This window comes from Pyrus communis, chromosome 10 (assembly GCF_041283825.1).
Source record: "Pyrus communis isolate YQ-2024b chromosome 10, ASM4128382v1, whole genome shotgun sequence".
NCBI lineage: Eukaryota > Viridiplantae > Streptophyta > Magnoliopsida > Rosales > Rosaceae > Pyrus > Pyrus communis.
The window spans coordinates 17,710,694-17,735,950 of record NC_142574.1 but is presented as its reverse complement, the minus strand read 5'-3'; the positions used below and the strand labels follow the sequence as shown (position 1 = coordinate 17,735,950).

The following is a 25,257-nucleotide window of genomic DNA, read 5'->3' as shown; positions in this document are numbered from 1 at the left end:
TTTAGAAACTCATGAAAGTAGTTTTCACTTTTGATTTAGTTTCTTTTTTAAAAAAAAATGTGAAAATAAAAACTAAAAATTGAAAACAAAATAGTTATATCACTTGTTGGTTTCGGTTTTGAAAAACTAAAAAACAAAAATGTTATCAAATAACTCTAAAAGAGACTTTAGATTTCACATAAATGGATAGAATGTGAAATTCAGTGTTTTGGTGGCGACTCCCATGCTTTTTGTGTGTGAAGCCCCGATGTCGGAAACACAGATCATTGTAATGTAATTTTAGACATGGACTAAGCTTGATGAATAATAATATATCAAAGATTAAGCAATTGTTGATAGTCATATAGTGATATAGAGTTGATATAAAGAAAGCAATGCTTCTGTTAGTTTAAGATATGTAGAATCTGTCCTATGAGATTGTGCAAAAAACTTGTACCTTGTACCAATGTGAAAATTAACCAAAAAACAAAGTACTGAAAAATGCTTTTCCCATACGAAACAGTGGTGCTTTATGCTTCATTAGGAGGATAGTGCAAGTGGAAGGGACTAAAATGGTGGTTGTGGAGGTGTTGCTGGTGCTGATGGTCGTCCAAACCAATGCAATTCTCAGCCGGTTTAGCCGTCTCACTACGCCGTATTGATGGGTTCCTTGTTAGTTCCTTGTTAGCTCTAGCAACGAGTCCCTCACATCATCAGCTTCAACCATCTCACTATCCTTTTTCTGGCAACCAAAAGAATGAACGTCATCAGATTAATGCTTGCTTAAATTATATGGTACATGTTACAAGTCCCTAATTTTTCTCCCAATATATTTTCTCAACTCTCTCACACAGGTAAGGCGAAGGTGTACACGAGCTTGCCTTATCTTACTCGAGGAAAATCTTGAACAATGGATGCATACAACATCACGCTCACAAAAATAACCCCTCACGTACTGATTATGTGACTAAGTAGTTGAGACGAGGGGTTGTGTACATTCGTTGTATACTGAAAAAATTGTGAGCAAGAGTTGGAAAAGAGTAGAGAATAGAAAGGGGCAGTCATTTCCTCACTCCCGTTTTCTCCTTTTGCTTTCCTCCCATTGTTTTTGTCCCTTGGTTCGACATTAATTTATTCAGACCAATGGCTAAAAAACAGGAGGAATGCAGGCGGAGAATAGTAAAGTGCGAAAATCACTTCCCATAAAGAAAAACTTCAAGAAGAAAAAAACCCAAAATATGTACCTCCATCTGTTCTGTCTTGTGATCATGGACAGCATATGAATAATCTTGGCTTTGTTTCAAGATGCTGCAGTCTCCTGGTGTTCCAAAATGAAATCCATTTGAAGCTTTATGATCATCTTGATGATCATTAGTTTTAGGCCTAATGAGATCAACTCCACTTTGGCTCTGAATCTCTGATTTGATATTGTTGTTAGCACCATCATCCTCTGCATGATCTTCAAGCTTATCTTGGAGCTGTTTAGCTTGCTTCTGCAGTTGTATCACATATTCAATGGCATCCCCAAGAATGGACAACCTGTCCAACTGTGAATTAAAAAGGAGTTGGCATTAGATAAAAGATAGCATTTTCAGTGAGCCAATTACTTTTATAGTTAAGTTGTATTCTAATTTCATCTAAACTGCGGGGAGGGAGATTCAAACTTGGTGTGGAAGAAAGAATGATACATTTCCCTAGCCAACTTGACTATGACCAGGTCTGCCTATGAGTCTATCACTTGAGGTTACTGAAGAGTTCTTTCTTTTCATATTGTTTGTAAGGCATGAATCGATCCAACACATGAGCGAAGTGAGACATGATACAAATCAAATGGGATTTCAAAAGAAAAGATGCAAGATGATGCAATGAAATGGGGTACCTTGAAAATAATAGGAACCAAAGACCTAAGAGCATAAAGTCTGTCACTAAGCTTCTTCCTTCTTTTTCTCTCAGCAATAAGGTTTTTGGATTGAGGCCCTTTCCTTGTCCTCCTTCTCTGATATTTTACATCCTCCTCCTCGTCAATCTGATCACTGCAATCTAACATCAAATCCTCATCTTGTCATTTCGCCTCATGTGTATTCGAGTCTTGCTCCCCGTTGCCTTCTTACAAATCCATGTTTGGTACTAATGCCACAATATATTGCTGCATATCTATATGTTGTTGCGTCTCACTCGTCATGGACCTCTGCATTGCTTCCATCTCTGAAATCCATTTTCTACTGAAGAAATATCAATATTATTCTTGGTTAGGTTTCCTAAGTTATAATCAGTAAATTGCTACAAAAGGTTCATTGGAGAATTGCTTGTTCTCTCCATGGATGCGTCATATGGCTGCAGATTTAAATTCTCTAAAGTAGTTTTGAATGAGAGATGGTCTAAAAATTGCTTCGAATTAATTTCACTCATTGTGCGAGTACCAGTTATGTTAGTCAGGGCTGCCTCCTCTAGTGAGATGCTGCATTGGGCTGTGACAAAATCAACAGCATGCTAATCTTCAAATACATGCAATCACATAAAACAGAACAATAAAAAAATTTGCAATGCTAAAGACTTCCGAATGCTTTCTTTAGCTAATACTGATTGATTCACCGCATCTTTTTTTTTTCGGATAATGATGGCTGTACTTTCTTGCTCATGAAATGTGCACAAAATGCAGTTAGATATACAAATGAAAATTAAAGATACCGGAAACATTACTTGTTTTGTAACAAGAAGCTCGATTAGTCCTCCTGGTATTGGAATCAAAACCATGGTCCGAATAGTTTCCTACAAGTGTAATCACGAAAGTACGACCTCGATATTAAAAGGGCTTTGTCTTTTGGATATAGGAGAAAGGTAGCAGAGTGATACTTGCCTCTTAAACTCTAAAGTTCTTTAAAATGTGTTGTTATAGAAGTTTAACCAACTGGGTTGGTTTGATATCAAGGTCTCTGCATAAATCTTGTTACAAATTTGGAGTACATTTAAACATGATTCAGTTTTATTAAAAGTCCAAATTGACAGTCTGACACCATAACCGCTTTAGGGAGAAAACTTCCTATATACAGAGAAAAAAAGGATGAACGAGAAAAAGGATGAGCGAATAAAAAAGTACATACCTGGAGTCTAGGGGCATGGAAGAAGGCATTTTGGCAAGAAGATCACACGATATGATTCTTGGATGCTGTAACATGTTATCCCTACATGCAAGGACTTGAGGGAAAAGTTCTTGTCCAGCATCACTTTGGGTGATTTCAGTCCCAACACAGCAACAATCACTCTACTCAATAAACCTTAAAATAAACCTCAGAAAGTCACCAACACGCGCGCGCACACACATATACATATATATTGAGACAGGAAGAAGAAGAAATTGAAAGATTGATAATGTAGTTATAGTTTCTTAACCTTTGGTCTTCACTTAGTTTCCAGAAAACACAACAGTCCCAGCCTTTCAAACCCACAAGGGATCTAAGCCTCTGGATAAGGTTTGGCATGATCATCATCACCGCCTGTAACGATGGAAAATACAAAAGCGAGTGGAAAACGCAGAGTAAACTGGTTTCAAATTCCAACTCAGAATCTTAGAGTTGAAGAAAGTTGGGTTCCAGTAAAACCAACTGGTAATATGTGAGTAACTCAACCTCTTATAAGTCCATGCAAGGCCCCTCCTCTCATTAATGTGAGACTCATTCTCAAGACACCCCTTCACATGTGGCGAATTTACGAGCGGACAACACAATGGGGTGACGTGGAACACATGTGGCCGTTTGGCTTCAGACGTGGGACAACGTTGCTCTGATACCATGAAGAAAGTTAGGGTTCCACCATAAAACCAATTGACAATATGGGGAGTAGCTCAACCTCTTATAAGTCTATGCAATAAGGTTCCTCCTCCCATCAATGTGAGACTCATTTTATCACCCTTTTTGGTCTGCAGCAATTAATTCCCCAAAAACAAAATTCTATTTTGTGAAGAAGATACATACCTTTACTCGAGAGCTTCCCAGGTCACTCGAGCAGTTCTCTTGCTGGCCAAAAAAGACAAGACTGATGCAATAAGAGAGCCATTGATCCAACTAATGATCATTTGATCCTGCTGCATCTAGGAGGTATAGGCAGGATTGACAGTTGCAACACTAGGCAGGTCATTAAGGGGACACACCAAGGTGCCATCAACATACCCCATTACATCTTGACCCTTGAGAATAGGAAGTATTTGGGCCAACCACAATGGGTAGTTGGTCCTATCTAGCTTAATGTTTACCATGGTTGTCATGGAGGAAAAAGGATGGGTAGGATTGTTTGGGGGGACGGAGATGGAAGATTGAGGAGGAGCATTGTTGTTTTCAGCCATTAGAAGCGAGGAAAAAAAAACAAGGATTGTTGTCGTTGGACAGTAGGGCTCAATACCATGTAAAACTTGGAACACAAAGCTTTCACTTCAATTGCATACCCATTCAATCGTGGGATGCATGTATTTATAATCACTTTCAGATTACAATCATGGTTTGAAATAACCCTACTTACATGAAAGTTCAAAATTCAAAAAGTACAAACTGAAATCTACAAAGATTACACACAGCTTTAGTTACAAGAAATAATTCAAAATGAAGTCCTACAAACAAGGAGATAAGACTTCTAAGCACATCACAACTTCTCAAGAGACGTTGGTGGTAACCAACTGTTGACTTCGTCTAACAAGAGTACAGGTTCAGTTAGCAGCAATATTTAACTGCACCATCATCATATCCAAAACTTCAGCAAACTCAGAAGAACAAAACAAGCATTCTAAAACCTATTATATATTTTTGGAGCTTTCAATAAAACCAAGATCAAAACACATTTTATATGGAGAGAACTTGGTAGGTGAACTGCAGTCCATTCATGAGAGAGAGAGTGAGCTCAATTATTCACTAAATAATCAGTTACTAATTGTTTTTATTTTCTATATTTGGATAATTAAGGAGGATGGCTGGGTAATGATGGGAAGAGCATAATGCATGAGCTAATATAGCGGGCAAAGTGGTAACTAACATTGCTAAAGTTTTTCATTCGTTTTGGTTTGGTATATATATGTATTTGCTCATGTTTCAACTACTCCCAAATGCTTTAAACTAAAAACGGAAATCATATATATGTGAGCATTTCATTCAAATAGTTTTGCGAAAGAAATGTGAGCTAGCTCTGTTTGTCCACAAAGTTACGAAATTGAGCCTAATTAAGGATATGAAGCCCTTCATGCACTCCTAGTGGCCAAATAATTCACAAAAACTATGAGCTATAAACTCGCGGTTTATAGTCGTTTTTGCAAAGTTTCATAGAAACTTCTACAAAATCATCATAAAACTTATATCGTGTCATTTTTGCCGCAATATAAGTTTATAAAAAAAATTCATCCAGGATATTCCAGAAAATTTCTAGCTCTTGAAGGGCCTTGCTAGTAGTTTTAGTTTATTTTTCTCTTTTTCCAGCCTAAAGTTTCAATAAAAATAATTATTGGACTCAACTAAATGGAAGACCCCTTCTAAATGGCTCATAAAGTTTCCTTAATGTGCAAGCAAAAAATATAGTAAAAACCTAACAATGTCGTTCTTCACAAAAATTATGAGCTACAATTTGCTGTTTTTAATCTATTTTGCTAAAAACTTTTTTGTGTCTTGTGGGACTCAGAAAATGATAAAATTGCAAAAGATCTTTCTAAATGTCAACAATCGCATTGTGCACAAAAAATGTAAGGTATAATTCACGCTTTTAGATTGATTTTCAAAGTTCTTTAAAACTACACCAAAACCTAATTTTGTGATATTTTTTCTACATCATAAGTTGGTTAAAATTTATCAGTATTCTAGCCCGCACCAATGTTTCAATTATTAGTTATTTTTTCAACTTGAAAATCGAACAAAAAATACTTATGGAACTCAATAAATAGTACCATCTCTAAAGGTGTCAAACACCACATAGACATATAACGGTAATAAATGACATACCATTTATTTCAATCGAGATGTCAAAGATGACATGAAAAAGAAGGCTAAGGCCATCTCCAACCGAAGGCTAGCCAGATGGCTCGTTTTAGCCCTCTAACCCTCCAAGAAATTAATATTTTAATGAACAGTGCATGGCCATATTCCTGACCATCTCCAACCGAGGGCCAACGGGTCATAGGGCTTGTTTTAACCTTGTCACAAAAAACCGTCTCCAACTGAGGGCCAAAGGGCTATAGTATGGAATGTGAAGAGTTGAAATAAAATGAGGTAAGATAGTATGGAGTAGTGAAAAATAAGTGAGAAATGGTGTAGGAAAAAAATTAGAAATTAAAAAAAATAATAAAAAAAAAGTCCAAATAAAAATGCTGTTGAGCATAAAAACAAAAAGTGGGTTGGGACCATAAAAAAAAACTAAGGCCTAAACCCTAAAGTGGGCTGGGCAATAAAAAAGAACAAAAAAATAAGAAAAAATTGAAATTGGGCTAGCCAGCCGGTTGACTATTTGGCCCTTCTAGATTTTGTGGGACCCACGAACCTTCTGGCCTAGCCCTTGGTTGGAGACGGTTTTTAGACCTTTTTTTTGGCCTTCTGGCCCTCTGAACCCTTTGGTTAGAGATGACCTAAGTTGATATGGACAAAGAGATGTCAAATTTGAAGCTGTCTTCAAATTTGATTTTTGCTATTTCCAAAGGCATTACACTTGCCTTATCTTAAATACTAGCATATTTAAATATTATTTTATTATTTTTAAATGAACAACGACCCAACTTTTATTATTTTGTTTTGTTTTTTTAAAAAAAAAAAACATAAATGAAGCAATAAAATTTGGCATACCAGGTATAAGGAAAATATTGACAATATGTCAAATTACTAAGTCAACCATCAAATTTAAATTTGATTCTTTGAATTTGACATCTCCTTTGGAGATGCTCTAAGTTTGCTTCCAAATGGCTTATCAAAAATTTCTTCTACGCACGCAAAAAAATCTTACAAGAACTCACCAATTGCATTGTTCATAAAACTTGTTAAATTTCGAGTTTGAATTGTTTTTGTTTTTGTTTTTGTTTTTGTGTGAATAAATAGTTAATTTACGAAGTTCTTTAGGTTTACATTTTACACTTATGAGACTCAGTAAATCAAATAAAATCATTAAAAAAAACTTAACCAAACATGCATATGAGCTTTAATCAATGATGAAATTGTTTCAACGGCTTATAACATTTTACTTCGCGTTAAAATATCATGTGAAAACTCAACAATTGCATTTCTTAAAAAACTTTTGAGCTATAACTCATGATTTTCAATCAGTTTTCGAAGTTCGACTAAAACTATTATATTCTTGTCGGATTAAGAATTCAGTAAAATAAGCTTATGAGACTAAATAAATAATATGATGCTTCAAAGTGGATTCTGATACTATAATTTACTATGCACATAAAGATCTTACGAAAACTTAACAACCAATAAAAAGTCAAACAACAACAATATGAAGTATTAAAAATCACCATTATATATTTAAGACCATACTACGTAATTATTATTGTAAATCAAAGGGAAAGAAACCCAATGGGCCTAGTCCAATGTTACACATTAGTTAGTAGATTTTGACTATGATCAACTAGTTATATGCGGAGATGGTGTTGTTGGTAACTTGGTAATGATTATGCTGATGGTCATGATAAAAGTTAACAGTGGTTCCACAATGCTTAAGTCTTCATCTCAGGTCACCCCTTTTAATGGATTTTACTGACAGATTCCGAGTTATCTCCAGCATAGAGTCCCTGAGTGATTTAGCTTGAACTATTTCACTGTCATTTTTCTGTATAAACATTATATTTTTATTAATAAAAATATAATAAGATGCTTTATTAATTTAATTTATATAATGTTAATTACCTGTACTTTAAAGACATTTGAGACAAGGTTTTTCAAGCTAGTCACATTTGCATAAGTTACTTCCAATCCTAAAGTATCCAATGCCTCCATCAATCTCACAAACCCTCCTGGCTTGTGCTCACATACTAGTCACAGAAAATTTATTCCTATCTAACCGAGTTACTTCCAGTTGTGACCGCATTGAATTTCACAGTTTTTTTTTATTACCTAAGAGAGTGTTGGAGAGTTGACTTTTGTAATTAGCTTAGTTACCTGTTTGGGTCCTTGTAATCAGGATGTAATTAGGATAGATATTATTTGGTGTTTCTTTCCTTGTAAATCAATCTTGTACAATATATATTTCCCTCCTTGATGAGAAGAATAATATCAGAAAATTAAACCCCAAAATAAGCCCTAATTAGCATGGTATTAGAGCAGAGATCCTAGGATTTTTGCTCTGCCCGTTCCCTCAAGCAAACTCGTCCCTCCCATGGAGAACTTACCACCACTCCACGGTGGAAACAATTTCATCCTAACCGATCCTACCCCCATACTAAACACTACAACCCTAAACACTACTACCTTAACTGACCCTACCATGAATCCTCCTATTTCGAGTTCTTCCGACATGCCTCCGAAATCCTTAGGTAACTATGGTTATGCTTTTAATATGAATAATTGTGATACTCAGTCCGATTGGATTATTGACTATGGTGCCACAAATCATATGACTTATGACCCCACCGATTTATCTTGTGATACTGTTCCACTTCGACGAAATATTACTAATGATAACGGTGTCACCTCATCGGTAACTGGTGCTAGCACTGTACGCCTCACGCCTACCCTCTCTGTGCCGCATACACTACTTGTACCTTCACTAAAGCATAAATTGATGTCTTCTGGCTAAGCTACTGAGCAATTGAATTGTTGTGTACTATTGTATCCGAAGTTTTGTCTTATTCAGGATATTCTCATGAAGGAGATAATTGGTCGTGGTACTAAGAGGGGAGATCTCTATTTTGTGGACGATGTTAGTACAAGAAGGGTCAAGCTCACCCAAAGAGCCGTTGATCACAAACGGCATCAGATATGGTTATGGCATCACCGTTTAGGTTATTCGTCTTTCAGTTATTTACAGCATATGTTTCCGAATTTATTTGTTGGTTGTTCGGTTTCAGACTTTAAATGTGACACTTGCGTACTTGCCAAGAGTTACCGTGTTTCTTATCCGTTGAATTCTAATAAAAGTGATATTCCTTTTGATCTTGTTCATTTGGATGTTTGGGGACCATTTCCGATTACTACTTCATCTAGTATTAGGTGGTTTATAACATTCATAGAAGATTGCACACGGATGACATGGTTGTGATGTGTTGCTGGCATTTAAGACGTTCCACACCATGGTTCAGACACAGTTTTCTACTAAAATCCGGATTTTGCATTCTGATAATGGTGGTGAATATGTTAATAATGATTTTACACATTATTTAACTAATCACATAATCCTCCATGAGACTACTTGTCCTCAGACTCCTCAATGGAATGGGGTGGCTAAGCGCAAAAATCGCCATCTATTAGGAACAGCTTGATCTCTATTGATTAGGGCGAATGTTCCCCGTTCTTCTTGGGATGTTGCTCTTCAAACTGCCACTTACCTTATCAACCGCATGCCATCCAAAGTATTGAATTTTCTTACACCTTTGCAAGTTCTTGCTACATTCGTGCCTCTACCATCCGTTTTGATGCTCCCACTGTGAGTGTTTGGATGTGTTGTCTATGTTCATCTACATAAAAATCAACGGACAAAACTTGACCCATGTGCTCTCCGTTGTGTTTTCATGGGGTATGGATTACATCAGAAAGGGTACCATTGCTACCACCCTCCTTCATGTCAGATGTCTACTACCATGGATGTTACTTTTTCTGAGTTTGAGATGTATTACTCTTTGGCTTCTTCCAACCCTCCTCTTCAGGGGGAGACACTACATGACGAGCAGGTTTGGACTATGGCTGCTACCACTAATCTTCCGCTGCCACTATTAGCAAAGCTCGTAATGGCCGCACTGCCAGCCCAGCCAACAGAAGTAGCATCGCTGCTCATAGAACTAGCGGCAGGCACGGCAGTGCTGTGCTCACCCACGGTAACAGTGCTGCCACTTGCCGATCTTGAGACTTTTACTGATACTATTCCCCCTCGTCTCAAAATATAGTACCACCAAATGACCATACTCCAGAGAATATTCCTAAGGTAAGATCTACTATCCCTATTGATGTATCCGATGTTTCGAATTATCAGTTACCTTTCAGGCAAAATTGGGGAAAGCCACCCAATCAATATTCACCGGAAACAACGAAAGACTCTAAATATCCCATTGCCAACTATATGTTATCACATAAATTATCAGAACCCGGCAAAGCTTTTGTACAACAAATATCCAATGATAGCACACCAAGTTCATTGAAGGAGGCACTATTTGATGATCGATGGACCAAGGCAATGGTGGAAGAAATGGATGCACTTCAAAAAAATCAAACATGGGATTTAGTTCTGCTACCCTGAAGAAAGAAGAGAGTGGGATGTTGATGGGTGTACACCATCAAGTACAAAGCTAATGGGTCGATTGAATGATACAAAGCATGATTGGTGGTCAAGGGATACACTCAGACGTATAATGTTGATTATACATAGACATTTGCTCCAGTAGCAAAGATTAATACGGTAAAAGTGTTACTTTCGTTGGCGGCTAACTTGGATTAGCCATTACAGCAATTTGATGTGAAAAATGCTTTCTTACATAGTAATCTTAAAGAAGAAGTGTATATGGATATTCCACCTGGTTATGCATCGGTTTCACAACCCGGACTGGTGTGTAAGTTGAATAAGGCATTGTATGGATTGAAACAATCACCTCGGCATGGTAGGTTCCGGACAGCTATGAGGAAGTATGGGTTCAGGCAGAGCAATTCCGATCATACACTTTTCTTGAAATGTCAAATGGGTAAATTGACGGCCCTTATTATTTATGTGGATGATATGATTGTTATAGGTGATGATAAAGAGGAAATCTCAAGGCTGAAAGATTACTTAGCAACTGAGTTTGAGATGAAAGATCTTGGTGGATTGAAATATTTCTTAGGTATAGAAGTAGCTCGATCTAAACAGGGTATATTTCTATCTTGAAGAAAATATGTTGTTGACATGTTATCTGAAACTAGAATGCTTGATTGTAAACCGGTTCTATAGTCCAAAATCACCATCTTGCCGTGCAACCTGATCAAGTTCCCACTAACCGAGATCGTTATCAAAGGTTAGTTGGGAGGTTAATTTATTTATCTTATACCATGCCTGATATTGCATATGCAGTAAGTGTTGTTAGTCAATTTATGCATTCCCCGAGTGATACGCATATGGGTGCGGTTGAACGCATTCTACAATACCTAAAATCCTCCCCAGGTAGAGGCATCATGTTTTCCAAGAATGGTCATTGCCGGATAGAAGGTTATACCGATGCAGACTGGGCAATGAATATTACCGATCGACGGTCCACATCGGGTTACTTTACATTTGTGGGGGAAAATTTAGTGACTTGGCTAAGTAAGAAACAGAAAGTGGTTGCTTTATCAAGTGCAGAGGTGGAATACAGGGGTATGGCAAAAGGAGTATGTGAATTATTATGGCTTCGGAGGTTACTCGCAGAACTCGGGTGTCCTTCAATGTCGGCTTCAAATTTATTTTGTGATAATAAAGCAGTGATTGATATCTCACACAACCCAATCTAGCATGATCGCACAAAACATGTGGAAGTTGACAGACACTTCATTAAGGAGAAGTTGGATGGGAATATTATTCAATTCTCATTCGTAAAGTCAAAGGATCAATTAGCGGACATCTTAACTAAAGATGTTGCCAGTCAAGCATTTTACAACTCTCTCGTCAAGTTGGGCATGAACGACATTTATGCACCAACTTGAGGGGGAGTGTTGGAGAGTTGACCTTTGTAATTAGCTTAGTTACTTGTTTGGGTCCTTGTAATCAGGATGTAATTAGGATAGATATTATTTGGTGTTTCTTTCCTTGTAAATCAATCTTGTACAATATATATTTCCCTCCTTGGTGAGAAGAATAATATCAGAAAAGTAAACCCCAAAATAAGCCCTAATTAGCAGAGAGCACTCCCAATATACATCCAAATTTAAATGAACATAAGATTTTAATTAAGTGTGTACCTCCATCCTTTCATTTACTGGTTTGTTTGCAATGAAAGTTTTAGCTTGACTCAAAACTTCCATAAATTCGATCGTGGTTTATAATTATAGCTTCCATACTTGTTTATTTGTGATGGTCACGATTATGACAATTGTAATGACAATTGTAATGACAATAATGATAGGGTTAATGGCGGTTATGATTGTGGCTGTGGTGGCAATGATGGCAACAACGTACAGTGGCAAAGGTGGTGGTGATAAGGTTAGTGGTTGTAGTGGCAGATGGTGGCAGCCACTTTATTCTCTAAAGAAAACATGTGTATAGGAAGATAAATAATGTCATTTTTAAAATTTAATGAGAGTATTATAGGAATTAAAAATATCCATTTTCTACTAAATTGTGGGCTCTGCGTGTGTGTCTTGCGAAGTTCTAAATCACAAAATATTTTCGCGTTATTTTCGAGAAGTTCTAACTTATTTTTGCTATATGTTCGAACTCCGCCTCCACCAATAGAAGAAAAATCAACAACATGAAGCATTTAAAATCACCATTATAATTAAGTTCGTACTGCATGAAGTGAAAGAAACCGAATACGCACGCCTAATTAATTGATACATGAATTGAGTAGATAATGATCAACTAATTATAAAGATGTTGTAAGTGGTACCAAGAAGTATGGTAATTGTAGAGGTGGTGCATGTTATTGCCTTATTGATAATGATCTTGATAGAAGACCATGATCATCACCTTAAAAATGTTGGGAACCAAAGAGCGATTTCGTTAAGTTTCTTCCTTCTCTTCCTCTCAGCCACAAGGTTTTTGGATTGAGGCCTTTTTCCTGTTCTCCTCCTATAATTTGTGCCACCGTCGTCATCAAATTGATCAGTACAATCTGAAGCTGAATGATTTGCAGTTCTTCCACCCTTGTGTTTAATTGAGTCTTGATCATCAACAACTTGCTGCTCCATGTTTTCTGTTCCCTCATTAACTCGAATATTATTATGCAATTTGTGTGCGTCACTATCAGCTCGAAGCCTCACCTCACCCAAAGACTCATGTGAACCTTGATCAAAATTATAGACAATATCATTGTTACTATTTTGGAGGAAATTCATTGGGAAAGTGCTGCATAGGTGGATTCGGTCAACTGAGATATCGCTTGGCAAATTCGAAATGTGATCCAATGCCATTGCGGGAAAAACAGGTTGTTGCTGGAACCTATGAATGTTGTTCAGATGATCATTTCCTTCATTTTCATCTACTAGAAATGCGTTTGTCTTATGTCACTGCTCATGTTGTTTATATCAACAGTGAAGCTTGTTTTTGTGCTTGCATTGAGCAGGATGTCTTGCTCATGTGAAATGTTGCATTGGACAGTGATAAAATCAATCACTTGTTGGTCTTCAGAGACCTGTGAAAGTGGGAAAAAAAAAAGAAAAAAAAGAAAAAAAGAAAAAGCGTATTAATGAACACTTACAAATTGTAATGTGTGAATTTGTTAGTTGCTGGCAAAAACTATTGTGACACTTACATACCCCATCTCTCACAAAACTTATGTAGGACACAATGTTTCATGTGATTGGTTCATATCATGTACACAAGAAATTCTAGCATACAAACGTTTGCATACAACACCCTTGTATGTGGATCTAACTCAGGCTCACATTTTGTGTGAGAGGTGACACATACGGATACACATATGCAAGAATTTCTCCACATAAAAGTCTAAAATAACAAATTAAAAGGAAGGTTTAGAAGTGAAGCATCATACATATCATACATCTTTAGAGGCAAACAGCTCAATCAACCCTCCACTACTTGGAACCAAAACCCTAGTCTCATCTCTTTCCTGCAAAATATAAGTGATGAGGATGATAGAGTTACACAGGCAACTATTATTGGCACTTCAAAAATTTAATTGTGAACTTCTCATTAGACTATTTTTCTTACTAAATATAGAAAATTTGGAGTGCACTATTAGATTTTTGGAATGTCAATAACAATTCCCCACATATATGCTCGATAAGGAGGAGATTTTTTTTTCTTATAAATATCTAAAAGAATTGGACGACGACTATATCATAGCCTCTTCTGGCCCCGAAAGGGTGGATAACTATAACCTACCACTTGTTGTTCCCCTTTTTTTAAAAAGAAAAAAAAAATCTAAATTAGTAGAGTTTAACCAAATGAGCTGTTTGAAATTAATGCCTGTGCACAAATCCTTGCAAACACAACCTAGTACTAATTATAATTGATTAAATGATTAAAAAATACAAAAATTAAGGCTAATTAATATTTATAGTTACCCAGAGTCTAAGAGCATCTCCAATAGAAAAAAATTCAAATTCTAACACTAATTTTTTCCTTCATAAAAATGTAACTGGAATGAGTGAATTGACTATAGGAGATGAAGTTGTCGTAAGTTTTGGTTAGATAATTTGGTATTTATAGGAATGATGAGAGAACAAAATGAAAGAGTAATCCAAATTGAAAATATTAATATTTTTATTTTCCTTTTTAAAAAGGAGGACAACTGGTGGCAAGCCACAATTATCCATCCCCTTCAAGGGCCGGGAAGACTCATAGAGGCATTTCAGCCTCCTCCTAGCCACAAGTACGGCTTCCACACCAGCAACGGGTTTCGAACCCAAGACCTCTAGTTTTTAATTTGAAGGAAGCCTCGCACTCCGTTATTTACTACTGGGTCATCAGCTCGTGGTTAAAATATTAATATTTCAACGGATGCATTATGAAAAGAGAAAACAAAAGAATTTGAAAACCATCATGAGAGAGTAATCTAAATTAAAACGGTTATTTAATTAGAGGCATTGATTTTTCAATGGTAAAAAAAAATTGAAAAGCAAGAATCAATATGGACCCTCCATACACCTAGTATCTGGCGAGTCCCTATACTTTAGGGACTCACTTTCCGATTCATTGGAAATTCATTGTATCCCTATATTTGTTTTATACTCATTTTATACGGTAGCTGTCCCTATATAGGAATTCCACTAGAAATGCTTTAAGGGCAGAGAAGAAGGAAGCTGGGCAAGAAGATCACAAGAATTGGTTCTTTAAGTGCTGCATTATATCCCTGCATGGAACAACATAAACTGGAAAAAGAAGCTCTTGTCCTCCATTTGTCTGAGTGTTTCCATTAGTCCCAGAAAAACAACAATCCATCCACTCAATGAATCTAAATTAAAATATAAAAGAATCTGTAAATTTGTCACACAAAGAAGAGATAGAGAGATTAATATTAACTTAATTACAATTAGCAACAGATAATTAAAGGGGTTTTTAACATAAGTCCTAAAAAAAGATTGAAATTTAAAAAAAAAAAATTGGTGTTAGAATACATATTGATTTTGATTCTCTGAAGTGTACTTTAATTAAAATTAAATTTTTTTTTTTTTTAATATCTACATATTAAAATTTTGATTTTATTAATATGCACATTTTAGTTCTTTTATTTATAAAGAAATCTAAATGAGAAAACATAAAAAGAAATTAATGACATAGAAATATGTAAATACATAAGTGTACAAAAATGACTGTATCGAAATATATTAAATTGGCTTCTTTATACCGAAATGTTTGTACCTTAATATATTATAATGAGCATAAATGCTTGTACGGAAATGTATGTATCAAATGTTAGTACCGAAATGTATTACATTAAATTAACGTACCTAAATGTCAATACTAAAATGCATGTACCAAAACGTATTCTGATTATGAAATAACAAAAATTAAAAGTGACCGAGATGTGAGGGAAAAACTTTTGTTTAAAAGAAGCCCATTCATGAACAAGAAAATTACATCGCGATTGAGATTGTATCTCGATGAAACAATACATCAATGAAAAGTTAGTTACATAATTTTAGTAATATTGTTTTTATAGATAAACAAAACAGGCCAAAACCCATCTTTTTTTAAAAATGAAAGCGTTAAGATTTAGCAAACCTATTAAGTTAGGTATTTAGGGTGGTCGTATCAATCATATAAAAAAATTTCATATAAAAATTGTAATGTACTCCAAAATATTTTCTAAATTTTTTAATTAATATATATATATATTATATCTTGATCGATAAAAAAAATTAATGCACCTCAATGTTAGTATCGACAGATAATATACCGAAAGATATTGAACGAATTAATGTAACTATAAATGAAGAACACAAATTGTATCGGAATATATTTTATAAAAGAAAGGGAATTGTTTTTAGCACTCCAAAAATCTCATTATACACTCTAAACTTTCTATATTAGAAAAGAAAAATACACTTGTGAGGAGTGTAGAGTGTAGAATGAGATTTTTGGAATGCCAATAACACTTCCCAAAAGAAATTAGTTTACATAAATGTCTGCAACAAAATTTATTTTAATGAATGAAATGAAAATTAAGAGTAAATGTAATTAATACATTACAAGTACGAAGAAAAAGAGAAATAAATTAGGTGATTAAATGCAGTGGCAGAGCCAGCATGAGGTCATTGGTTGTCATTGACCCCAACAACTTAAAAAACTTCGAATCCAGATCTTCTTATGAGGATTATAGGGATTCGTGAATCGTATCCGTTCATTGTAAATCATGCTGTCTGAAATTATTTTAAATTTCTTTGTTTAAAATTGAACACAAACAGTATCTGACGAAAACTGACTGTACGATGTACGATGAATGGACATGATCCACGGATCCTCACGAAGAGGATGCAAAGAGGATCCTGTTGGAAAATTTTCATGTATATTTGTTTGTGTATTGTATTTGACCCCTATAAACAACATTATAACCTCATCCTTCTACTTCTTCTATTTTCTCCTATCATATTTGTCTTTATTTTTCTCTCTTCTTAATATTTGTTTGTGTATTGTATTTGACCCCTATAAACAACATTACAACCTCATCCTTCTACTTCTTCTATTTTCTCCTATCATATTTGTCTTTATTTTTCTCTCTTCTTGTGTGTGACTCTATTGTTTGCATCATGTGCTCAATGAAATACTTTAGTTGAAAAGCCTTGGCTTTCAACATTACTTCACAATATCCTACATTCACTCTTGACAAGCCTCTACAAATAATAGTAGTTGTCGGCATATGTTGCATAAACTTTCCACATATGTTGACTAGAATTACCAAGTGCCTACTAGATGCTCGACGAAATGGCTCAATGAAGCTTTTTTGTTGATACTATGACCTCATTATTTGAAAATCCTGGCTATGCTACTGATTAAATGTACCAAGGGATGAAAATTAGATTTTCTATTTTACGCAAAGAAAAAAGTCATATTTTCTAAAGATTAAAATGAAGTTTTCTAGGTACTTGAGTAATTCCTCTCTTAATTAGCCTTCGGTCTTCACTCAGTTTTCCATAGAACACAATAATCCCAACCTTTCAAACCCACAAGGGGTCTAAGCCTATCAATCAGATTTTGCATAATGATTTTCATGCCACCTGCAAAATAATATGATTTTGTGAAAAGAAAATAATCGAAACATGGAATTAATTCCAAATTGTTCCAATAGAGAATTAATTTTGCAGAATCAACTAAAATTTGTCATAAATTGGGAATTCTTCAGAATGCCCCAAGTTATTTTTTATTTTTTATTTTTTCCCTTACAACAAGTTTAGTCCACTAACAAGGACCCAACAAAAACAAACAGAATAACAATGCAAACCCTACTTACCTTCAGATGACGATTAGTATTTCTTGCTTCCAAGACCCTTGCGGCTCTGTTTTCAATGGGAAACAGAAAGAAACTAAACCCAGCAAGCTGACAAGAAACTAAGTTGTCAATATTCTATTTTTGTGCAAAAACAGTTGAAACCTTCCCCATCTCTCAAATGTTCCTTTTTATATATATGTTTAGGGCTTGGCCAGCTAGCTACCTTGGTTTGGTGAACTGCAGCCCATAAATGAAGGAGAGAAATTTGTTTTTATTTCCTTGTTCGCAATCAAGAAAATAAGACATTTTAATTCAACATTGCATCGACCACATTTCTTAATCGCATAAACTAAACTGTACTACGATACTAGTGGGCTTATTTTAGTAACCATCGGTACTAAGACATATATACGCATCAATTGCCTCATAATATGGTAAATCATTAGTATCTTTGAAAATTCTAGTGTGCCTAATATCATAGTCGCTTGAGAATATGCATAAATGAATTTATTGAAAATTCAAGCATCTTTTGGAAAAGGGTAAATTACATTTTACCTTTTCAGGTTTGGGATTGATTGCAACCTCATACAACATCTTTAAAATATATCAATTTCATACATTTACTTATCATTTTATTTCAATTTCATACATTTGTTAGAAAATTTGTTAAGTAAACTATTAAGTGATGACGTGGTAAATATGAGATCCACATTTATGCTGACATGACTACCAAATTTATGCATTGTGGTAAAAATAATAATTTTTCTATGCATTAAAAAAATAATAATTTAATCATAATATTAAATAATAAAATAATTAATTAAAGAAAAGTTGTTTGAAAATAACCTAAAACCCATGTCTTTCCCAACCCTAGCCGCATTCACCCAAATTCCACTTCGCCGCCATCCCCAATAACCTCATCACCTTCTATACTCCATCCCCATCTCCTCGTATACTCCATCCCCATTTGCTATGTGCTTGTATGCAACAAGAAACTTCCGTCGCCACCTCCATCCCCATCTAGTAGTCCGTCTCCAACAAGTCCATCAACAGAAACCTCAACGGCTCCGCCCTCCTCGATGCCACACTTGTCTCTGCCGACTACGCATTATTTCCCATCTCTTCTCCCACCTCATCGGCGTCTTCCGTGGCAGACGATGCCGCCATGGCAGCTTCGGCAACCTCTTTCGCCACTATAGCTTTCTACCGTCAATCACCGTCTTTGGTGAGTCTGTCGCGAACCGCACAGAGCTTCAACGCGAGAACTTCGAGGCACGGGAGTTGTCCATATCCACCTCATCGGACGAAATCGAGGCGTTGAGGCTGAAATGGGTGGTGCCCCGTCGCCAAATCAGCCTCTCAAACTGCTGAGTCATGTCGAGATCAAACTCGGAGTGACGTAATTGACCAAGTTGCAACGCGAGTTGTGAGATCTCGGGTTGTGGTGGTGGTAATTGGAAGTGTAGTAAACAGACGTATAGGAGGTCTAGGAGTGTGAATTAAGCAATACTGGGTTATTGGGGACGAAGAAAGCATCCTTCACCCCCGATCCTCTTTTTCACTTTTAAAGTTTTTAATTATTAAAAAATTTGAGTTTTTTTATTAACTAATTCTTTTATTATTATTTTTATTTACTTGGTACAAGGTTAGCAGTTACATCAGCACAAATGTAGTTCTTATATTTGCCAAGTCATCACTTAACGGTTAATTTAACAAATTTTCTAACGGATGTTTGAAATTGAAAAAAAAAATAGAAGTAAATGTATGACACACCACGACCTAAGTCGAGGCATGCTGGCCATCACATGAGGGTGACGAAGCCATGTGCACAATGTGGAAGTGATAGTGATAGAAAAATATGGATAAATAAAAGCCAACTAGCTAATTTACACTAGACTAGCATATCAGTGCGAGTGAAAGTGCTTAGAGTGTAAATACACACACATAACCATAGCGTAGGTATCAAAATGCAGTCCAAAAGTCTAATTACTAATTATACAGATCATAAAAGAAACCCTACATTGGTGGATGCCTGTCAGAACCGTCGTGGAGTCCTCGTGAGCCACCAACACGAACTTCTATCTAGAACCTAGAGGGGCGCAAAACAGAAAATGTGAGTGGGCAAAAACAAAAATTTTTAAAACCATTTCTCTTTCCAAAAATATAATAACCCCTCACCGTAAAACTCGTATAATTCCCAGAAATAGTACCATATACGTATATAATAACCTTGCTCGAAGTAACAAGAATCAGATATATGCCATGTCAATCATCTCAACCATAAATAAGTAAGCCAGGTGGAAAGAATCAATATAAAATAAATATATCAGCCAGAGTCACTTAACGTGACCTGTACAGCTGAGTTCATAACTCATCAGTCAAGTACTGCACACAAGTCGGAACCACCAAATGTGGTATGTACGACAAGGTAGGTGTAAATGAATACGCTCAAGTGCTACGATCACGTGAAGGTTATATGAAGTATCGCAAGTCACCTACGAATCGAAACTACCTAATGTAGTATGTACGACAGGCTGGCACCTGCCTTGGATCCAAGGTGAGTGTGGTATAGGAGATGAACGATCACGTGAAGGCTAGGCCCTGGCCTTAGGCAGAGCATTAACACCGGGGTGCAGGATATTAATCACCAAATGCAACTCATCATAATCATACACATTACCATCGCTACCATTAATATACTCACTTGAAATTTACCTGAGCGTCCATAGCGTCATGCAACATTATGCAAAGCTATACTAAATTCATATGCTAAAATATAAAGCAATTATGACATGGTATTTTAAGCGTAAAGACCATTTAAAACTATTTCTGGGAAAATGTAAAGCATATATATGTATATATATAGAAAACCAAAAGCCCACTCACAGGTATGTAGTCGGGCCGTAACCCCTAAGTCTCGCCTGGCTGCGCTCACCTATATGTGAAACCATTATTTTAACGTCAATTTTAAGTACATAACCAAAACCGTGTAATAATTTCTCATACGTTGCTCAATTGAGGTATTTGAATATACCATTATGGCCTACTCAACCCCACGAGCATCCCTATATTTTTAGAAAAAAATTTCGACGTCCCACGCAGTCACACGAGCCGGCCATGCGTAAGCATGTGCCTGGCACGCTGACGGTAACCCTAACGCCGTTAAGGAATATTCCATTAAATAATAGGATATTCTGTTAAATATACCTGACGTCGTTAAGAATATTCTGTTAAAGTTGACGGAATATACTCTGTCTTCTCCGGTGATTCGCCGGAATCCTTCGTCGGCGGTCGTTGCACTCTCTGGTTTTTGGAAAAACTTTGAATCTCAATATCTCCATCGTTTCAATTTATATCAAATTGAAGCCTTGAACTAGAAGAACAAGATCTTACCTTTCAAAGGTTCTAAAATCAACGGAATATGGTTGGAAAAATCTTTCGACCGTCCGTCTAAACCTGCATCTCAATAAACCCGAGTATTTCCACGTCAAAACTACTTCAAAATTGTTCCCACATACTAGAGAAGTTAGAAAAATACCTTCTTAGGTCTCAAAACTAACTAAAACCTTCGCGATTGCGTCGGTGAATTTTGCACTCCTCACCGAAGCTCGAGTATCTCGAGTTCGTAAATCCTCTCCTCCAACCAAGGGTACGACTCGACTTGTGGTATAGGGAAGCACGATAGTGTTATCCTTACACTCGATCTGTGAGTGTGTGACGATGTTTAAAGGTTAGAGGGTTTGGTCGTACGGACGTGAAGAGAGTCCGAGAAAGGAAAAGAGAAACGGGAAGAAGGGCTATCTGTGTGTGTGTGTGGCTCATGGAATTGGGCAATTTTAAATTGAATCAAATCCTATTGGGCTGTAAGTTTAGGCTAACTATTTGGTCCAAAAACAACCCTACAATTTTAATTGGACCCAAGAAAGTAGGAGGTGAAGTAATTGGTCCATTTCCTTAGCCCACTTATACATCCACCACACATCGTTTCAAGGGCAAAATTATCATTTTCACGTTTTCGAAGATAAAATATGTTTTAATTTGGGATGGGTCATCATAACCTACCCCTTTAAGAAAAATTTCGTCCCCGAAATTTTTTGTACAATACATAATAAACCACTAATATCCATAAAATAAGGGCGGATACATATCTCGCATACAATCATTTGTTTCCCAAGTAGCCTTGTCCACTGAATGGTTTCTCCATAAAACTTTCACCAAGCAAACAGTTTTGTTCCTTAGAACTTTATCCTTCCAATCCAAAATCGTCATTGGCTCCTCGTCATAAGTCAAATCTGGATTAATTTCTAATGGCTGAGGCGGTAATACGTGTGACGGATCAGAAGCATAATGGCAAAGCATAGAAACATGAAAAACATCGTGTACTTTCGCCAGTTCTAGAGGCAACTCAAGTCTATAAACACCTTCGTCGACTCGCTCGGTGATCTGGTAAGGTCCAATGTAGCGAGGACTCAACTTACCCTTTTTACCAAACCGCAGTACGCCTTTTCATGGAAATAATTTCAAAAATACCCAATCTCCCACATTATACACCTTATCAGTAGCCTGTTTGTCATCTAGACTCTTTTGTCGATCTTGGGCCTCTTTCATGTTAGCTTTAATTACCTGAATATTCTGGGTAGTCTCATCCACAATCTCTGGGCCTACTAAGGCCCGGTCACTAACTCTGATCAACAATGAGAAGTACGACAAGATTTATTGTATAATGCCTCAAAAGGTGACAGCCCAATGCTAGAATGATAGCTATTATTATAGGCAAACTCCATCAAATCTAAACGCTTAAGCCAAGCGTCGTCGAACTATAGCACTTAAGATCTCAACATATCTTATAATGTCTGGATGGTTCTCTCAGATTGCCCGTTTGTCTACAGATGATACGTTGTACTATAAAGTAATCTCGAACCAAGAGCTTCCTGAAATGCCACCCAAAACTTAGAAGTGAACCTGGGATCCCAATCAGAAATGATACTAACCGGAACCCCGTGGTATTTAACGATCCCTGCTATAAATAACTCAGCTAATCGGCTTAAGGAATAGTTTTCTCGAACAGATATAAAATGTGCTACTTAGTAAGCCGATCCACTATCACCCAAATGCCATCATCATATCCATTTCGCGTATAGGAAGCTTGTACATGAAATCCATAGTGATATTTTCCCATTTCCATTGGGGGAACAAGAAGTGGCTGCATCAATCCAAAAGGTTTTTTTCTTTCAACTTTAAGTTGCTGGCAAATTGCACACCTACTCACATATTCAACGATCTCTCTTTTCATGCCCGGCCAATAGTAGAAAAGTCTAATGGTGTGATACATCTTGGTACTCCTAGCATTCATCGCATAAGCCAATATATGTGCTTCATCGAGAATATCTTTCTTTAATTCTGTAATATTCGACACGTACATTCGACTTCCCTGTATAAGCATGGCATCAGATTCCTGAATTCTGAGATCTTTCTTCTTTCCTCGTGACATTACCGCTGTTAATTCTTGGGATTCCTAATCCTCTGCTTGAGCCTCTAGCACATGATCAATTAAAATTGGTCTGACTTGGAAACTAGCAAGCAAGGCTTCTTCCCGATCCATCACCCCGAAATCAACTCTAGTAGATCTCAATTCTGTAAGAAGAGGGATATGGCAAGCATATAAAGCATTAAGTTAACCGTGTGATTTCCTACTAAGTGCATCTGCCACCACATTTGCACAACTAAGATGATACTCAATCGTGCAATCATAATCACTGAGTAATTTTATCCATCTCTGCTGTTAAAGGTTAAGATCTTTCTGGGTGAATAGGTACTGAAGGCTTTTATGATCTATGAAAATCTTGTACTTTTCTCCATATAAGTAATGTCTCCAAATCTTCAGGGCGAAAATGATGGCTGCTAGCTCAAGATCATGGGTAGGGTAATTCATCTCGTGTGGCTTCAACTGTCGCGAGGCATATGCAATCACCCTACCACACTGCATTAATACGCAGCCTAAGCCATTTAAAGAAGCATCATTATAAATCTCAAAATTACCACTGTCGTCTAGAAGTGCCAAAACAGGTGCGTAAGTGAGACAATATTTTAGCTGCTGGAAACTCTGCTCACAATTATCATCCCACTCGAATTTAACATCTTTTCTAGTCAACCTCGTCAGTGGTAACGTTATAGCTGAAAAATGTTTAACAAACAGTCTGTAATAACCTGCTAGGCCGAGGAAATCTCGTACCTCGATGACGGTTCGGGATTGCTCCTAATTTTCAACGGTAGCTACCTTTTGGGGGTCTATCTTAATACCCTGGGCTGATATTACATGCCCCAAGAATGCCACTTGATTTAACCAAAACTGGCATTTGCTAAACTTAGCACATAATTGGTGTTCCCTCAATTTCTTCAAAACCAAAGTGAAAAGTCAAGTATGCTCTGCTTTAGACTTAGAATACACCAAAATATCATCAATGAAAATGATAACAAACATGTCGAGATATGGTCTAAATACTCGATTCATTAGGTCCATAAAAGCTGCAGGTGCATTAGTTAACCCAAATGACATCATAAGAAACTCCCGAGCCCTAAATGCCGTCTTAGGAACATCTTTACTTTTGATTTTTATTTGATAGTACCCTGATCTCAAATCAATCTTGGATAACACGATGGCCCCTCGAAGTTGATCAAATAAATCATCTATACGCGGCAACAGATAACGGTTTTTAATCATTACCCGATTCAGCTGTCGATAATCTATACATAACCTCAAAGTTCCATATTTCTTCCATACAAATAAAACTGGAGCTCCCTAAGGTGAAGTACTAGGCTGAATTAAACCCTTATCAACCAACTCCTGCAAATGGCTTTTCAATTCCCTCAACTTTGCAGGAGCCATTTGATAGGGAGTTAAAGAAATAGGATCTGTACCTGGAAGTAAATCAATGGTGAACTCCACTTCTCTATCTGGTGGTAATCCAGGTAAATCGTCAGGAAATACGTCAGGGAAATGCCTAACTACTCGAACATCTTCCACACGAATAGGAGTATCATCATTCAATACCACATGTGCCAAATACCCCTGACAACCTTTCCTCAATAACCTTTTTGCTCTCACGGCAGAGATAATGCCGTACCTCAGTCCACTATGCTCGCCCACAAATGTAACCACAGGAAAGCCTGGTCGATTAAAAGTGACTATCTTCTCATAACAATCAAGCTTGGCACGATTGTAGTGTAACTAATCCATGCCCAGAATAACATCAAAATCAACTATATCTAATGGAACCAGATTAGCTGGCATAACAATGTCTTCCACCAAAACAGGACATCCCTGATATACCCAACTAACATAACACGTCTCACCTCTAGGCATCGAAAACTCTAACTTATACCCAAGAGGCGTAGGGTAAGGTTGCGTCGTCTGAACGAACATATGAAAAATAACAGAGTGTGTAGCCCCATAATCAATTAATATTCTAGCAAAATGGCCAAGGATATTTAACATACCCATAATCAGATCGGGGTTGTTCTGAGTATCATGTAAGTTGACATAGTGAACA

General features: G+C 36.6%; 2 pseudogenes; both read right to left on the bottom strand.

Annotated features, from left to right (window-relative positions):
* Nucleotides 1-652: 652 nt before the first annotated feature.
* On the bottom strand, nt 653-3,464 carry LOC137727526 (transcription factor ABORTED MICROSPORES-like; annotated as a pseudogene).
* A 9,280-nt stretch (nt 3,465-12,744) lies between these two features.
* Nucleotides 12,745-17,490, bottom strand: LOC137728251 (transcription factor ABORTED MICROSPORES-like; annotated as a pseudogene).
* Nucleotides 17,491-25,257: the final 7,767 nt, after the last annotated feature.